Consider the following 19998-nt stretch of genomic DNA (forward strand, 5'->3'; position numbering starts at 1 on the left):
GTGCCCCCGCATCCATACATGTGTAGTTTGGAATATATACTTGGCATTGGCGCGGCACTACGAGGTTACTCAGGTGCCCCCGCATCCATACATGTGTAGTTTGGAATATATACTTGGCATCGGCGCGGCACTCCGAGGTTACTCAGGTGCCCCCGCATCCATACATGTGTAGTTTGGAATATATACTTGGCACCGGCGCGGCACTCCGAGGTTACTCAGGTGCCCCCGCACCCATACATGTGTAGTTTGGAATATATACTTGGCATCGGCGCGGCACTCCGAGGTTACTCAGGTGCCCCCGCATCCATACATGTGTAGTTTGGAATATATACTTGGCACCGGCGCGGCACTCCGAGGTTACTCAGGTGCCCCCGCATCCATACATGTGTAATTTGGAATATATACTTGGCATCGGTGCGGCACTCCGAGGTTACTCAGGTGCCCCCGCATCCATACATGTGTAATTTGGAATATATACTTGGCATCGGCGCGGCACTACGAGGTTACTCAGGTGCCCCCGCATCCATACATGTGTAGTTTGGAATATATACTTGGCATCGGCGCGGCACTCCGAGGTTACTCAGGTGCCCCCGCATCCATACATGTGTAGTTTGGGATATATACTTGGCATCGGCGCGGCACTCCGAGGTTACTCAGGTGCCCCCGCACCCATACATGTGTAGTTTGGAATATATACTTGGCATCGGCGCGGCACTCCGAGGTTACTCAGGTGCCCCCGCATCCATACATGTGTAGTTTGGATATATACTTGGCATCGGCGCGGCACTCCGAGGTTACTCAGGTGCCCCCGCACCCATACATGTGTAGTTTGGGATATATACTTGGCATCGGCGCGGCACTCCGAGGTTACTCAGGTGCCCCCGCACCCATACATGTGTAGTTTGGAATATATACTTGGCATCGGCGCGGCACTCCGAGGTTACTCAGGTGCCCCCGCATCCATACATGTGTAGTTTGGAATATATACTTGGCACCGGCGCGGCACTCCGAGGTTTGAATATGATGACACACCAATATATACTTGGCACCGGCGCGGCACTCCGAGGTTTGAATATGATGACACACCAATATATACTTGGCACCGGCGCGGCACTCCGAGGTTTGAATATGATGACACACCACTGGTTCTTATCAACGTTTCATTTCCATAAGAAATATTGTCAGGATTCAAACATGAAATGACAAAAAAGCTCATCTTATATCTCCACCTATATGTTTGGTATAGAACAGAAGACACCTAGTAATTACATCCATGGGTGGTGCTGGGAGGTCTCTGATTGGATTATGATCAGACATGGTGTTACCCGAGGGTCTGTAGTACATCCCGCCCTATCACTGCCCTGTATATGATCACCATGCACCAATGAAACGTCTGTATTTCTCTACAGTGGTTCAAGGCTTACTTTGATTTCGTGCGTCCTGCCCTGCTAAAGGAGAATTCCCCAAAGGAGGTGTTCTTTATATCCACGTCGGGGGACAGAATATACAATGCCTCAAATGATCTAAGAAGGCTACACAAAAAGTAAGTTATAATCAGTGCAAAATGCCTGTAATGTGCCAGCGTGTAATGGTTATTCCAGTATATAATGTGCCCAGTGCCGTCTGGGGGGTGCAGGTAAAGGTAGTGGCAGTATATAATGTGCCTGGCACAGTCTGGGGGTGACTGATGGTCCAGGTAATAATAATGCCGATATATAATGTGCCCAGTGCAGTCTGCTGGTGATTGATGGTGCGGATAATGGTAATGCCAGTATTTCTCTTTCAATGGTCCTGGTGACACAGCTCAACCTTAGGATGTAGGAGGGTCCGCAGGAGCCAGGCACCTATCCTATCCTAAAGCTTTTGGAGGGTAGGCTCCTCCATTCTGCATCCCAGACTCCTCCGTTCGTGTTAGGTGCCCACTGGAGTGAGCAGCGTCCTGTCAGCTCACTGTGCACAGGGGAGACGCTGTCTGGTCTCCCTGTGCAGTGCTTACAGCTTCTATTAAGCTGCCTGGGCTCCGGAGCGCTCTGAAACCGGCTTCATGCTAGGTGGGGATCATGGGGGACAGGCACTCTGTGATGGCGGCGGCCATTTTCTGCGGAGCTTACACACTGAGCTCCTATATGAGAGGACAGCAGTGTGTTACAGGCATGTTCCAAGTGGTCCCCAGCAGAGGGGGAGACACTGGAACTTGGAGATCCTGCAATTGGAGTGGCTGTCTGGGGGTGGTTGGCGCCAAAAGCCACGGACCCCGCAGCAGCAGGGACTTGGTCTCTTCCCTCACTCTGTTTTGGTGCCATTCAGAACGCTTGCAGCGGAGCTGAGCTGGCTGACAGATCCTGGCAGAGTGATTGGATTTCCTGGGCATCGTTTCCCCACATCTGAAGGCTTCAAACAGATAAGTGACTGAGTACATTGGCTCTGTATAAAACGCCTGTACAGTGTGCGCTGTGACTGTGTTATTTGTAGAACATCATGTCTGAACAACAGTCTGTGGCTTTGGGGGAGGGAGCCTTTAATGCATTGAGCGCCTGCAGTGTTTGTACACTGAAATTTGCCCCTGAGCAGATGGCCAATGGGGGTGTTATGCGAAGGGGACCCCTGCCGGACCCTAACTCCGTTGCCTCAGACAGGAATCAGCAGCTGTGTGCAGAGCTAGACTTCACCTGGGCCCGTCTCGGCTGGGGAGCGAGTTAGGCCCGCTCCGCTCCGCTACAGGCAGGTCTTAAGGGTGGACAACACCAGCTGCTGAGGCCAGGAGAGTGCAAGGGCAAAGCTAACTACACCTACAGAAGGCAGGGGGACCCCGGACGCCTGGCGTGTACTAAACGTAACAATACGTGAAGATGGTACTAAATGTAAATGGTGAACAAGGAAGCAACAATGCTACAAAGATGGGATAATATCACAACAACTGAGGGCAACAATGCCGAAGATGGAATATAAAGATAAAAGATACAGCTGGCAGCAATGCTTCTAACCAGGTGGAATATGGAGCTAGAAAGCACTGACAACCAGGTCCTCTGATGACACTTATCTGTAGCCGGACACAGGTAAACGGGACACGGCACGAGGAACAGCACGAGGCACGACACAGAACGGGAAGGCACAGGACTGCAGAGTACTTCTGGAACCAGGAACACCAAGGCACACTAAGGTATGACCAAAGCTATAACCGGCGTCTGTTCCCAGCAGACGCCAGCTATTTATTTGAATCTGCCGCCTGTGATTGTGCTGACGTCAGCCACGCTGACGACGCACGCTGCTTGGAGACTCGAGAGCGTTGCCCAGCAACGCCCCGACGTCCAGCAGCCGGAACCACGGAGCCGGAAGCTCGGGGCGTTGCTAGGCAACGCCCCCGACGCTCCCCCGGCGCTCCATCTCCGCCGCCCGTCCCGGACGTGACATCACGCAGAGGCGCTCTGGGACGGCGGCGGCTGACAGTACCCCCCCCTTGAGGAGAGGTCAACCGACCTCCAAGTCCTGGCTTCAACTGATTTTGCTTATGAAATAATTGTTTTAAAGATGGAGCGTGAAGGTCCTTGTCCGGGACCCAGGACCTTTCCTCAGGTCCATAGCCCTTCCAGTGGACTAGAAAGAACAAACGCCCGCGAGTGATTCTCGAATCCAGAATACTATCGATCACAAACTCCTTGATGCCTTGACGAATTACTGGGGCCGGCCTGTAAGCACGTGGCCGATGGGCAGGTTTAAGCAATGAGGCATGGAACGTGGGATTGACCTTCAGAGAGCGTGGAATCTGGAGTCGAAAGGCCACAGGATTGATCCTCCTAATGATCCTGTAGGGACCGATAAAGCGAGGACCCAACTTCTTGGATGCCTGATGGATATTAATATTCCTGGTGGATAGCCACACCCAGTCTCCGACTTTAAACGAACAAGGTCTCCTGTGACGGTCGGAGAAGCGCTTTGCGGCCGTGGTCGCAGAGAGGAGAGCCCTACGGACCATAGCCCAGATACTTCTCCTACTGGTCACCCACCTCGAATTACCTGTTCTGGCGGGAACAGGATCAAACGAATTGGCCCGAGGGTGGAAACCATAGTTACACAAAAATGGAGACATTTTGGTGGCAGAATGCCAGCCATTGTTGTAGGCAAACTCTGCGAATGGCAGATTTTCCACCCAATCCTGTTGGGACTTTGATACGTAACACCGCAGGAACTGCTCGAGTGTCTGATTCACACGTTCCGTCTGCCCATTAGATTGTGGATGATAGGCCGAAGATGGACTGAGCTTAATCTGTAACGCAGAACACATAGACTTCCAAAACTTGGCCACAAATTGAACGCCCCTATCTGAGACGATATCAGTAGGAAGACCATGCAAGCGAAAAATGTGGCATAAAAACAAAGAGGCCAACCTTTCCGCGGAAGGTAAACCAGTCAAGGGGACAAAATGTGCCATCTTACTGAATCGGTCTACCACCACCCAGATGGAATCACAACCCCTGGATAATGGTAAATCAGTTATAAAATCCATGGAAATGTGTGACCAAGGCCTCCGGGATATTGACAAGGGAACCAACTGACCAATGGGCGAAGAACGGGGAGTCTTATTCCTGGCACAAACGTCGCAGGCAGCTACCCATACCTTGACATCCTTCCTCATGGTGGACCACCAGACAGCTCTTGATAACAAAGATAACGTTTTATCACTGCCGGGATGACCCGCTGATTTACATTGATGAAACTCCAAAAAAATTTTTTTGCGGAGCTCAAAAGGTACAAAGAGTTTACCTTCTGGCACGGCCTTCGGAGCCGAAGCTTGTGCCAACATGACTTGATCCATAAGGCTATGAGTAACCCCAGCAATAATACAAGAGGCAGGAATAATAGACTCTGGTTGTAAATGCGGTTCTTGGACAGCGGAAAAACTTCTAGAAAGAGCATCGGCAACGACATTTTTTGACCCTGGCCTATAAGTAATAATGAAATTAAATCGGGCAAAAAATAATGTCCACCTAGCCTGCCTCGCATTGACTCTCTTGGCTGATTGGAGATATGCCAGATTTTTATGATCTGTTATGATGGTAACCTGGAACCTGGCCCCCTCCAGCCAATGTCGCCATTCCTCTAAGGCTGCTTTGATGGCGAGAAGCTCCCGATTGCCGACATCATAATTACATTCCGCTGAGGAAAATTTCCGAGAAAAAAAAGCACAAGGATGTAAGAACCCATCCTGCCTATCCACCTGTGAGAGGACTGCCCCAATCCCTACTTCTGAGGCATCAACTTCCATGACAAAGGGTAATTCAGGATTGGGATGCCTCAGAACCCCGGCGGAAAGAAAGGCTGCCTTCAACTTACTAAAGGCGTTAACAGCGGCATCGGACCAGACTGAAGGATTGGCGTCCTTTTTGGTTAATGCAACAATGGGGGCTACAATATCAGAGAAGAATGGAATAAATCTCCTATAATAGTTAGCAAAGCCCAAGAACCTCTGAGTGGATTTGAGGTTAGATGGTTGAACCCAATCCTTAATGGCCAGGAGCTTTACTGGGTCCATTTGAAAACCCCGAGGGGAAATAATGTAACCCAGGAAAGAAATGCTCTCCACCTCGAACTCGCATTTCTCCAACTTGGCATACAAATTGTTCTCCCTCAATTTTTTTAGAACTGCGCATACATGCAAGCGGTGCTGCTCCAGTGATGGGGAGAAGATCAAAATATCATCCAGATATACTACGACAAAAACCCCCAAAAACTCCCTCAAGACGTCATTAATAAAATCCTGGAACACTGCAGGTGCATTAGCGAGACCAAAGGGCATAACCAAATACTCATAATGTCCCGAATGCGTATTAAACGCAGTTTTCCACTCATCACCGGCTTTAATGCGGATTAAATTGTACGCCCCTCTCAAATCAATTTTAGAAAAAATGGATGCCTTACGAAGCTGATCAAAGAGTACAGATATGAGTGGAAGAGGATACGAATTTTTTACTGTAATGGCATTGAGCTGTCTAAAATCAATGCACGGGCGAAGGGAGCCGTCCTTTTTCCCCACAAAAAAAACCCCGGCTCCGACGGGTGATTTTGAGGGCCTAATGAACCCTTTCTTCAGGTTTTCCTCAATATACTCCTCCATCGCCTTCTCCTCAGGAAGGGATAAGGAGTATAATCGCCCCTTGGGAAGTTTGGCCTCAGGAATGAGATTAATGGCACAATCATATGGTCTATGAGGGGGCAAGACGTCTGCTTCTTTTTTGGAAAACACATCGGAAAAAGACAAATAAGGTTCAGGTAACCCAGAAACTGAGGGAGTCACCATGCGGACTGGCAGGGCTAGACAATTATGAGAACATTGCTCCCCCCAACTTACAAGTTCCCCTGACTGCCAATCAAAATGTGGGTTGTGTAGTTTAAGCCATGGTAATCCCAGCACTACGGGTGTAACAGGACTATGAAAAATAAAAAAGGATAAGAGCTCGGAATGGGTAACCCCAACCTGGACCTGTAGGGGAACGGTGCGCTGTGTAATAACTCCATTGGGCAATCGATTGCCATCTAAGCCATACACCGAAATCTCTGGAGATACTGGTATGAGGGAAATCCCCAGTTCTTTGGCTAACTGGGAGTCCAGAAAATTACCCGCAGCCCCACAATCAATAAATGCCTGGCCATCCCACCTATGAATCTCAGAACAAATACATATGGGGATTAATAAAGAATTACTGGGAGATATAAGAGATAGGCCTGATAGGATGTCTCCCCGCATCCTCAGGCCTTGGCGTTTCCCGGGCGCTCAGGACAAGCATTTACCAAGTGTCCCCGCACCCCGCAGTATAAACAGAGGCCCTGAGCACGCCGTCTGGCCTTCTCCTGCGGAGATAAGCGAGCTGCGCCCAACTGCATAGGTTCCCCAAGGTCAACAGCAGAATCCTCGGGGACACTGGGCAATGGCACCAACCCTGCCCCTCGCTCTGAGCGTCTCTCACGGAGCCGGCGATCCACCCTGATAACCAGCTGCATGAGATCGTCCAAGGACATTGGTGTGGGATACTGCACCAAGGAATCTTTTATTTGGTCAGACAGCCCAACCCTAAATTGGGAGCGTAAAGCTGGATCATTCCACCCTGAATCATTAGCGTATCGCCGGAATTCAGAGCAATAGGCCTCTGCCACCTGGCGACCTTGTTTGAGAGATCGAAGGTGAGCTTCTGCTGCGGCTGCCTTATCTGGGTCATCATATAAAATCCCCATTGCCTGGAAAAAAGACTCCACGGACCGGAGAGCCGGACTGTCTGACTTCAGCCCAAATGCCCACGTCTGTGGATCCCCCTGGAGGAGAGAAATAACCAACCCCACTCTCTGTATTTCAGACCCGGAGGACAGGGGCCGTAACCGAAAATATAATTTACAGCTCTCTTTAAAATTAAAGAACTGATGTCTATCCCCAGTGAACCGATCAGGAAGGCTCATTTTGGGTTCTTTAACAGACATAGCCGTTGCAGGAGCTGCTCTACGAACCTCCTCCTGAGACTCAACTCTGAGAGTGAGATCCTGCAACTGCTGAGTAAGGTGGTGTAACTGTTCAGCAAAAACCTGGGCCGGAACCCCCGCATTGGGATCCATGCTAAACCAAGAGATACACAACCACTGTAAAGGTAATATGGTTGTGTTACAATATTATCAGGCCGGTTATAATGTTATGCGAAGGGGACCCCTGCCGGACCCTAACTCCGTTGCCTCAGACAGGAGTCAGCAGCTGTGTGCAGAGCTAGACTTCACCTGGGCCCGTCTCGGCTGGGGAGCGAGTTAGGCCCGCTCCGCTCCGCTACAGGCAGGTCTTAAGGGTGGACAACACCAGCTGCTGAGGCCAGGAGAGTGCAAGGGCAAAGCTAACTACACCTACAGAAGGCAGGGGGACCCCGGACGCCTGGCGTGTACTAAACGTAACAATACGTGAAGATGGTACTAAATGTAAATGGTGAACAAGGAAGCAACAATGCTACAAAGATGGGATAATATCACAACAACTGAGGGCAACAATGCCGAAGATGGAATATAAAGATAAAAGATACAGCTGGCAGCAATGCTTCTAACCAGGTGGAATATGGAGCTAGAAAGCACTGACAACCAGGTCCTCTGATGACACTTATCTGTAGCCGGACACAGGTAAACGGGACACGGCACGAGGAACAGCACGAGGCACGACACAGAACGGGAAGGCACAGGACTGCAGAGTACTTCTGGAACCAGGAACACCAAGGCACACTAAGGTATGACCAAAGCTATAACCGGCGTCTGTTCCCAGCAGACGCCAGCTATTTATTTGAATCTGCCGCCTGTGATTGTGCTGACGTCAGCCGCGCTGACGCCGCACGCTGCTTGGAGACTCGAGAGCGTTGCCCAGCAACGCCCCGACGTCCAGCAGCCGGAACCACGGAGCCGGAAGCTCGGGGCGTTGCTAGGCAACGCCCCCGACGCTCCCCCGGCGCTCCATCTCCGCCGCCCGTCCCGGACGTGACATCACGCAGAGGCGCTCTGGGACGGCGGCGGCTGACAGGGGGCTTGTGTATTACTTGCGCTGCTGTGGGACCCATGGGGAGTGAACCCCAGAGGGTAGAGCAATCGGAGCCTGCGTGGGCCAGTGCCCTGGGCAGGTCTGTGAATGCCTTATTGAAATTGCTGGACAGGCAGAGTGATGTGTTGGTAGCTTCCCCGAGACCTAGTTCATCATCTCAGCAGTCCTCTGGCCCCTTGCCTCTGACCCAGGCAGATGCTAGCTTCTTACAGGTCATGCAGGATACTGCAAAAGGGATCAGCAGGTTTAATGATTTGTTAGACAAATTTGATGGTGATACTGTGGGGACCCCTAAAAGGTCTTATTCAGTGCCATTGCTTGTTGCTGATGAGGAGGGAGAGTATACAGACATCCCCTGGGATCAGGGTGATGATTCTGAAGAGTCCTCAGCCTCAGGGGTGGAGGACTTGATTACTGCTGTTAAGCAGGCTTTGAATTTGTCTGTGGTGGATAAAGCTCCTGCAAAGGGTGTTTTTAAACGTCAGCGTAAGGAGACTGTTACCTTCCCTGCGGATGAAGGTTTACAGGATTTATTGGAAGGGGCTTGGAAAACGCCCGATAAAAGGCTGCAGATGCCTAAGAGATTTTTAAGTCTATACCCCATGCCTGAGGCTCATGCAGACCTCTGGGACAAAGTTCCGGTGGTGGATGCTTCTGTGGCTCGGCTTTCTAAAGCCACGGTGCTACCTGTCCAGGGGGGGGGGCAACATTTAAGGACCCCGTAGACAAAAAGCTGGAAGGTAACCTCAAGGCAATATTTGAGGGGGTAGGCTTCACTGTACGCCCGCTTATAGCTTCAGCCTGGGTCTCTAAGGCCATGATTGTGTGGGCCAATGACCTGTGTACAATTTTACATGCTGATCCATGTGGGTTGCTGCTTGCTGAGAAGCTTAAAGCAGCTGCGGAGTAAGTGCTTGAGGCTGAGGAGGAAGCTCTCAAAATGGCTTCCAGAGTTTCCACAGTGTCCGTCAATGCCAGGAGAGTGCTTTGGCTTAAAGCCTGGGAAGCGGATAATGAATCTAAAAAGGCCTTAGAGGCTTTAGCTTTTATAGGAAGGCTGTTGTTTGGTTCAGAGCTGAAAGAGATTATTAAGCAGGCCACGGGAGGCAAAAGTACCTTCCTGCCGGCTCCTGCAGCTAAACAGGCCTTAAGGTTTTCTGCTTTTAGGCCGTCCTTTCGGCCCTCCCCTAGAGGGGGTGCGTCCTTTCGTGGACAGTCCTTTAGGGGAAAATTTCAGTCCTCCAGGGGCAAGGCCCCTAAGTCAAAGTTTGGTTCCTTTAATAAGAAACCAAGCACTAAAGGTGAGGACAAGCCCTCAGCATGACTACCCGGGAATTATCCCGACTGTGGTCAGAGTGGGGAGGGGCCTCTGAGATGGTTCAGGGACACTTGGGCATTGTTGGGCCAGGATCCTTGGGTGTTGGACATTATATCCCAGGGTTACAGAATTCCCTTCAAAGGTCTTCCTCCGAGAAGATTCATTCCTACACCACTACCAAAGGAGTCTCGGCTCCGGGCTGCTCTTTTGGGGGCGGCTCAATCTCTCTTAGAGAAGGGTGTGGTGATCCCGGTCCCTCGAGCAGAGCGGAAAAAAGGCTTTTATTCCACACTGTTTTTGGTGCCCAAGCCAGATGGGTCTTTCAGACCAATCTTAAATCTAAAGTCTTTGAATCTCCATCTGTGGGTAGACCATTTCAAGATGGAATCTCTACGGTCTGTGCTGCTAAGCTTGGATCAGGGAGAAATTTTTGGCGTCCATGGATGTTCAGGACGCATATCTTCATGTGCCAATCCATCCGGAACATTAGGCTCTCTTGAGGTTTGCGATAGGAGACCTGCATTTGCAATTTCAGGCGTTGCCCTTCGGTCTGGCCACAGTGCCAAGGGTATTCACCAAAATTATGTCTGTAATGGCGGCTGCTCTCCGTCTGAAAGGGATCACGGTGATTCCGTATTTAGACGACCTGCTGTTCAAAGCAGAGTCGGCGGAGAAGTTGCAGAGTCACTTGGCAGAGGCCATCAGTTTTTTGCAGACTCACGGATGGCTTTTAAACTTACAAAAGTCTCAGCTTGTGCCGTCACAGAGAATCCAGTTCCTGGGGGTTGTCCTGGATACCCATCTACATCGGGTATTTCTGCCAGAAACAAAGGCCAGGGACATAGCCACCTTCGTGCGGGAGATCCTGGGGCCTCAGAGTCCATCGGTTTGGAGGTGTCTCAAACTGTTGGGGAAATTGGTGGCGACTTTCGAGACGGTACAGTTTGCCAGGTTCCACTCTCGAGTGTTTCAGTGGGACATTCTGATGTCTTGGTCAGGAAATACTCAGACCATGAAGTTAGAGCACATAGTGTTGTCTCCAGAAACACGGTCTTCCCTGCAATGGTGGATGGAGGAGGATTCCCTTCAGTGGGGTCGGTCTCTGCAGTCCTGGGACTGGCTGGTAGTGACTACCGACGCCAGTCTCAGGGGCTGGGGGGTGGTGGTTTTGGACCTACGCCTTTAGGGCTTATGGACCTCGGAGGAGTCTGCCTTGCCGATCAACATCCTGGAACTGCGGGCTGTGTGGAAAGTGATATCTCTGGGAGGAGAAATATTGCAGGGCCTTCCTTTGAGGATTCAGACCGACAACGCCACGGCTGTGGCATACCTGAATCACCAGGGAGGCACACACAGCAAGATGGCCATGTGGGAGGTTTCCCGGATTTTCTTGTGGGCGGAGCTGAATGTTCCGGCGTTGTCAGCGATATTCATCCCAGGGGTGGAGAATATCGAGGTTGATTTCCTGAGCAGGGAGGAGCTGCTGGAAGGGGAATGGAGCCTGAACCCACAGGTATTTCTTCAGATTACATTGAAGTGGGGAACTCCGGATGTGGACCTGATGGCATCAAGGTTCAATCATCAGGTTCTATGCCAGGACGAGAGATCCACGAGCCGAAGCAGTGGATGCAATAATTATCCCCTGGGAGGGGAATCTGCTTTATGTCTTCCCGCCAGTTCCGATGCTGGCAAGAGTGTTGAAAAGAGTCCAGTCCCAAGGAATTCCAGTGATTCTAGTGGCCCCAGATTGGCCAAGGAGGTCCTGGTACTCGAGGCTTCAGAGATTGTCTGTGGACCCGTGGCGTCTACCTCTGAGGTCAGATCTGTTAAGCCAAGGGCCGTTCTTACACCTGGATTCAGCTCGGCTAAATTTGATGGCTTGGCTATTGAGACCGCCATCTTGAAGAATAAGGGGTTCTCGGAGGCTGTGGTTAACACCATGGTGAAAGCTAGGAAGTCAGTGTCTTCGGCAAACTATTATAGGGTCTTGAAGACCTATATTAGGTGGTACGAAAGGCAGAAGTCGCACACATCGCGATTTCGACTTTCTAAATTGCTGGAGTTTTTGCAAGATGGCTTCTCGTCTGGGTTAAGCCTTCAGTCACTCAAGGTACAGATTTCAGCCTTGTCGATTTATTTCCAGAAAAGGATAGCATTGTTACCGGAGGTACAAACTTTCCTGCAAGGGGTTTCTCGATTGAAACCTCCGTACAAACAACCAGTGGCTCCATGGGATTTAAAGCTGGTTCTGGAGTGTCTTCAAACGGCGCCTTTTGAGCCGTTGAGGTCGGCTGACCTTAAGTTCCTTAAATGGAAGCTTGTATTTTTGTTGGCGTTTGCGTCAGCAAAGAGAGTATCGGAGTTGGGAGCATTGTCATGCAAGTCTCCTTTCCTTATATTTCATGATGACAGGGCTGTTCTTCGAACAGTACCCCAATTTTTACCAAAAGTAGTCTCTGCTTTTCATCTGAATCAGGAGATAGTTCTGCCTGTGTTCTAACCCCCAGAGGATTCAAGGAAAAGGGACAAATTGAGGAATTTGGATGTTGTGCGCGCCTTGCACATTTATGTGGACAGGGTGAAGGGTGTCAGGAAGACTGATACTTTGCTAGTCTTGTATGATGTGCACAAGATTGGTTGGCCTGCCTCTAAGCAGACCATTGCTAGGTGGTTGCGCTCTGTTATAGCGTTTGCATATACTAAAGTTGGTAGGCCTGTGCCGGCCAGGATTAATGCGCATACCATCAGGTCGGTCGCCACCTCTTGGGCAGTTCGACATGGGGCCACAGCTGAGCAGGTTTGCAGGGCCGCCACTTGGTCATCTGTTCACACTTTTGCCAAATTCTATAGGTTCGATGAGTTCGCATCGGAGGACGCATCATTCGGGCGAGCAGTGATGAGAGCTGCAGACCTGAGCGTACCCACCCAAAGGACCGGCTCTGGAACGTCCCAATGTTGAGCTGTGTCACCAGGACCATTGAAAGAGAAAATGGGATTTTTGTAAGAACTTACCGTACGAATCCCTTTCTCTGATATGGTCCTGGTGACACAGTGATCCCTCCCTTACGCTCAGTAAGTATGCCAGGTTCATGATGTTTCATGTTATATATGGTTGAAAAGTTATTTTTTGAAATTGTGCATATAATATGTGCAGGCGTTGTACTGAGTTAATGTATTCCAGTGGCTTTGAAAGATTGAACTGAGGAATCTGGGATGCAGAAGGGAGGAGCCTACCCTCCAAAAGCTTTAGGATAGGTGCCTGGCTCCTGCAGACCCTCCTACATCCCAATGTTGAGCTGTGTCACCAGGACCATATCAGAGAAAGGAATTTGAACGGTAAGTTCTTACAAAAATCCCTTTATATTGTGCCCAGTGGAGTCTGGTGGTGACTGATGGTGCAGATAATGGTGATGCCGATATATAATGTGCCCAGAGCAGTCTGCTGGTGACTGATGGTGCAGATAATGGTGATGCCAGTATATAATGTGCCCGGTGCAGTCTGGGGGGTGACTGATGGTGCAAGTAATGGTAATGCCAGTATATAATGTGCCCGGTGCAGTCTGGGGGGTGACTGATGGTGCATGTAATGGTAATGCCAATATATAATGTGCCCAGGGCAGTCTGCTGGTGACTGATGGCATAGGTAATGGTAATGCTGGTAGATAATGTGCCCGGCACAGTCTGCTGGTGACTGATGGCGCAGGTAATGGTGATGCCAGTATATAATGTGCCCGGCACAGTCTGCTGGTGACTGATGGCGCAGGTAATGGTGATGCCAATATGTAATGTGCCCGGCACAGTCTGGGGGTGACTGATGGTGCAGATAATGGTAATGCCGATATGTAATGTGCCCAGGGTAGTCTACTGGTGACTGATGGTGCAGGTAATGGTAATGCCAGTATATAATGTGCCCAGGGTAGTCTACTGGTGACTGATGGTGCAGGTAATGGTAATGCCAGTATATAATGTACCCAGCACAATCTGGCGTTGACTGATGGTGCATGTAATGGTATGCTGGTATATAATGTGCCTGGCACAGTCTGGGGGTGACTGATGGTGCATGTAATGGTAATGCCAGTATATAATGTGCCCGGCAAAGTCTGGGGGTGACTGATGGTGCATGTAATGGTAATGCCAGTATATAATGTGCCCGGCAAAGTCTGGGGGTGACTGATGGTGCATGTAATGGTATGCTGGTATATAATGTGCCCAGTGCAGTCTGGGGGTGACTGATGGTTCAGGTAATGGTAATGCCAGTATATAATGTGCCCGGCACAGTGTGGGGGTGACTGATGGTGCAGATAATGGTAATGCCAGTATATAATGTGCCTGTCAAAGTCTGGTGGTGACTGATGGCACAGGTTATGGTAATGCCAGTATCTAATGTGCCCGGCACATTCTGCTGGTGATTGATGGTGCAGGTAATGGTAATGCCAGTATATAATGTACCCAGCACAATCTGGCGTTGACTGATGGTGCAGGTAATGGTAATATTGGTATATAATGTGCCCGGCACAGTCTGCTGGTGACTGATGGTGCAGGTAATGGTAATGCCAGTAAATAATGTGCCCGGCACAGTCTGCTGGTGACTGATGGTGCGGATAATGGTAATGCCAGTATATAATGTGCCCGGCACAGTCTGCTGGTGATTGATGGTGCAGATAATGGTGATGCCGATATATAATGTGCCCAGAGCAGTCTGGGGGGTGATTGATGGGGCAGGTAATGGTAATGCCAGTATATAATGTGCCCAGCACAGTCTGATGGTGACTGATGGTGCAGGCAATAGTAATGCCAGTATAATGTGCCCGCCACAGTCTGTGGATGACTGATAGTGCAGGTAATGGTAATGTTAGTATCTAATGTGCCCGCCACAGTCTGCTGGTGACTGATAGTGCAGGCAGGGGCGTAACTACCATAGGTGCAAGGGGTGCAGCTGCTATGGGGCCCAGAGCTGAAAGGGGGCCCATCTTTGCTGTCAAACTAATATGTTTTGCATACATTTATCACCATCAGTTGCTAAACAGGGGGCCCTTACAAACTTTTGTTATGGGGCCTACGAATATCTAGTTACGCCTCTGAGTGCAGGTAATGGCAATGCCAGTATCTAATGTGCTCGTCACAGTCTGCTGGTGACTGATGGTGCAGATAATGGTAATGCCAGTATATAATGTGCCCAGGGCAGTCTGCTGGTGACTGATGGTTCAGGGAATGGTAATGCCAGTTTATCTTTGAACTCTTTGACACTGACGATCGAATGTATGTCAACCATATGAGGTGGTCCTGTTTACATATAGGTTGGTTGCACACACTGATATGATAATTCTCTATAGATATAAGGTGAAGAACATCACCAGCCAGGCAGTGCGGAGGACATATGAGACCTGGACGGTAGCTGAATGTTCGGATAGGGAGAAGACCCTCTGTGCCAGATACCTGTCCCACAGCGACCAGACTGCAGACAGAGAATACCGAGAGAAGACCCTGGGAAATATCTGTCTGGCATCACAGCTGTTGGCACAAGCTGGACAGAGCCGTGCGGCAGATGAGGACTAGGCCAACTATCTCCATATATCAGCTCATCGCAGTCATCATGTCAGACTGTATGCACGAATGAGGAACCTGGCCTCTATAACAGGTGTTCGTAATCCATGTATACCTAAAGTTGGGGGTAGGTAATACAGGGTGACAGGGTGGGGGGGTGGGGGGGGTTCTTAGGGCTTGTTTGCTTTTTGGAGTTTTGTTTAAAAAAAATTGGTATTTTGACATATAATATGTCTAGCTTTCAATAAAAACGGTTGAATTAAAAAATATATATGTCTTGGCTGGCTGTGTGTATTTATGTCTGTCGGTATGTACGTACGGCTGGATGTGTATATGGCTGTATTGGCCCATGATACATTTGTACATGTTAAGCATGTCCCCCTTAAAAGTCTCTTCTCTAGCATAAACAATCCCAATTTCCTCCTCCTTTTGATAAAAACAACACAACAACTTGCTTCATAACTAGGGTGGGGCTTCATAACTAGGGTGGGGCTTCATAACTAGGGTGGGGCAAGTGCCTCCAGGTTCTCTCTTCTTCACTGGTAGCAGATGATGTACCTAGACTAACACCCAGAAGAGGAATGTGGTGGTGGTGATAATTTGTCAGAGGAGGAGGTGCTGGCCAGGACAGGTAGACAGAACAATGAAGAGGTGTCCTAGGCCAATGAAACACTTGGACAAAAGTTCCACATATGGAATGGAGAGTATCAGATAATTATACATGTAAGGTACAAACAATAGCACAGGATATAGAGGAGCACATACAGATTTGTCCACAGAGCTGGCCCTAGGCATAGGCAAACTAGACAAATGCCTAGGGCATTGTCTCAGGTCAGGGGCAGACTGTGCTACTGCAATACCCTATACTAATGATAGTGTGTCAGTATAACATTAATACATTGTGGGCATATGGCACCCTACTTTATAGTCTTGTTGTGTTAAATATGTGCCATCCCCCACAGGGGGCATGAAAGGACTAAGGGACGTTTTATAGACAGATAGATGCCTTCACAGAAGGCAAGATAGGCAATACATTTATTATTTCATTGCTACACCACAATTCCCCCAGAAGGGATTGGACTCGGCTGCCCAGATGCAGAGAATACCGGAGGGCAAGTTCAAATGCCCTGCACAGAGGGAGAAACAAAACCCTGCTTAATAAAGTTTCCCTGCACGCGCGGTGAGCGGGAAGCTGGAGGATCACGTGCCGCATATATATAGAGGGAGAGGGCAGTAAAGAGGAGTCAGTTACCTCAGGGGAGAAAAGGGTTAGCACGGCAGAGCTGCGCAGCAGGCAGGGCGGAGAGCTGTGCTGTCAAGGAGGCACTCAAGCCTCCTCTGCTGCGGGGAACGGAGCCGGAGTGGACGAGGTGCAGTCACAAGTCCCAGGAGGCGGGCCGCGACGTCAGTCCGGAGGCGGAGTAGAGGTGACAGGCAGTGCTTCCATACTGATGGGGAATCTGAGACGCGTCATCCGGAGCACGGCCCTGTCAGAAGGAGGGAGCCGCGTCATCCAGGCAGCCGCGTCATCCGAGGGCAGGACGGAGGAGGCCGCATCATCCAGAAGGCGGCATGGAGGCGGAGACCAGGCAGGCTCTGTGGAGATGCTGACCGGCTGCAAGAGAGAGGAGATGGGGTGTGGTGAGTGTTGTCCAGCCCCACCATATTGAAGCCAGGTCCGCCCCTACTGCCCATAATACCCCATTCACACCAGAAATGCAGAGACAAACCCGGGAATAAAATTCCAGGGACAAGCAGGGACATTCCCAGGCTGGGACCCATTCACACATGCTTTTGAACCAGGGACAACCCGAGTCAGCACCTTTCACACTGAACCCAGGATGACCCTGCATTTCTATGAGAATAGCACTGAATTTTATTTTTAGGCTCACATTAGATTATGGATTAATAATAATTAAGACACAAAACATTTGTAGTGTTTCAGCCTTTGTTTACTTGTATATATGAAAGCATCTTCCCCTCTAATGATTAATAGCTCTCTCACCTCCTCATTTGTCCATGGCACACATTGCTGGCTTTCAGGGGTTAAAATGATCTTCTGGGGTCTGTGGTGCCACAGAACATGCACACTGGGGGAGATTCTCTAAGCTAAAAATGTGGTAAAAACCCTGTTATCGGTGTTTTTACCGCATTTTGGGATTCTGTAAGCATCCCCCGCTGGGTTACCGCGGCGGGGGGGGCATCGCCAGAAAAATCCAGGCTTCTATCGCAACCCTCCACCGCCGCCCCGCATCGCTGAGCTGTGCTGCCCGGACCTGTGACCTCCTCCCTGCACTGATCCTCTTCCGGGTGCAGGGAGGAGGAGAGCCCGGCACAGCAGCAGCAGCGCCGGGTGTGTGCGGGAGGGGGGAGCCGCCGGGACCTGCTGGGACCCGGCGACTCTCACCGCAAAGGACAGCTTTTAACGCAAGAGCTGTCCTTTGACTTAATTATCGCATATGTTACAACATATGCGATAATTAAATATGCGATGGGCGGCGAAGGGGGCGGAGATTCTTAGAGAATCTCCCCCACTGTCTCCCTGTATGCTGTCTCTGGGCGTGTCTGTGAGTGTCTACCACAACAGGAAGTTGCCCTGCTAGCAAATCAGCACTAGCAGAGGCAACACGGGAAGCAGGGACATGTCCCTGAACCTTTCACACCAGCCAATAACCCTGGAAGGACCCGGGAGCAATCCTGCTACCTAGCAGGGTTGAATTGCCAGCAAATTAACCCGGGAATTTGTCCCTGGAACCTTTCACACCAGAGCTAGTCCCGGGTTGTTCCCGGACCCAACCCGGGAATTTAGGCTGGTGTGAAAGGGGTATTATTAAGTACAGGAGAAAGGGAGCAGTGAGTAATAGCCCAGCACCTTATAGGGAGTTACCCACTACAGCACCAGCAGGTTGTGTTGTACTTTCAATTAATCACCCACAGAGAGAGGGAGAGAGACAGAGACTTGCTATAAAAGTGATACCAAATCCCCCCTGCTACTAGGTGTTCAGCACAAACTGCTTTATTCAGTATCAGCCACCTTATACACAGTACAGGCAGAGGCAGACTGTTGGAGACTGTAAGACGGTTTACCCTCAGTAACATTGCAGTGAGGAACAGCATACCACACATCTCCGCCACAGTACACTTATTATTGCTCAGACTTCCAGTAAAGTCACTTCGTTAATGATATTAATGATTCCAGGGTTCACAGCAATGCAAGTGGCAATATGCTGACAGGCCGTGTGTCCCTCAACATCGCCTCATTAAAGCAGCATAGATGAACTGAGCTATAGGTAACACAGAACAGACTCCAGGAAGATATACAAGCTGGCAATGTTGAAACAGATAGTACACATCTAGCAATTCTGCCAGAGAGGAAAATAGCTGGGACCCGTTGCCAGGGTAACCAGAGAGACACAGTTGTAGCTATAGAACCGCTTCATAGATCCGTGCTTACTGTCACTAAATTGCTTCACTAATTACAACTCGCTCAAGTAGAGCAGACAGAGGAACCAGACAGTTTAGACTACTTGGAGGAAGTTTATTCAATATAACCATCTGCAAGTAAAGAGAGGGGCTAGACCCGGTTCATTGAGCCAGGGGGCGCTCCTCTGAATCTGCGTACAGCTTGAAAGTGTACACTGAGTAATTTATACCAACATTCTGAGTGGACAGGAATAAGTACAAAAAACAGTATACAACTTTCAGCGGCGCCTGGGTGAGATGAAGTAATTTGCAACAATATATTGATGTACAGAGGTGATGAATAATGCAAAAAATAATTCCTTTAAGGTAAATGTAGTGTCATCCAATCCTCATTTCCAATCAAAATCCCCACAAGGTAGATCGATCCAACATATGAGGAAAAGAAAGGCTTGTAATGGTGAAGCCAGTTTTAATTATACACATAAACACATAACACACATGATGATAAAATATCTCCAGAAAGCAGGGTGTACAAGGTACTAATTACCGAATAATGTATCAGTTCACAAGCATTAAGTCAATATTCACCAGTCCGGTGCCCGGGTAACAGGTCTGGGAATAGTTGAAAAACGAGTCCTTAAGTTCACCCTGGTCTGGAAGTCCTGCACAAAATGCCACCTGTCTCTGCCAACGCGTTTCGACCCTATAAACCGTGGGTCTTTCTCAAGGCTGTGTGGGTGGCTTGTCCTATATCTCATATATATAGTACGTACTGCAGGTGTAGCAATCAGCGGTAACGAGCGCTCACCTCCTTCCTCCGCTCGCACCGCTGATTACTTCCGTGTACAGCGGTCCTGCGACGTCATATCCGGCCTGTGGAACGCTTATTGCGGTTCACAGCGCCGAACTTCCGTTTTCCTGTACTCCGTAACCACGGAGATGTAATCAAACTATGTGGAGAATAATGGGACTCCTGCCCCTTATGTTTTAGCCTCCTCTTAATTCTGGTAAGAGGACTTATGGGCATAATGTACGTTTCCCCAGCTGTAGTGGTTTAGAAAGTCTATAAAAAATAGTACAGGAAGTGTATGAATTTCAATATATATATATATATATATATATATATATATATATATATATATATATATATATATATATATAT

This window comes from Crinia signifera, chromosome 12, assembly GCF_055691185.1.
Source record: "Crinia signifera chromosome 12, ASM5569118v1, whole genome shotgun sequence".
Lineage (NCBI taxonomy): Eukaryota > Metazoa > Chordata > Amphibia > Anura > Myobatrachidae > Crinia > Crinia signifera.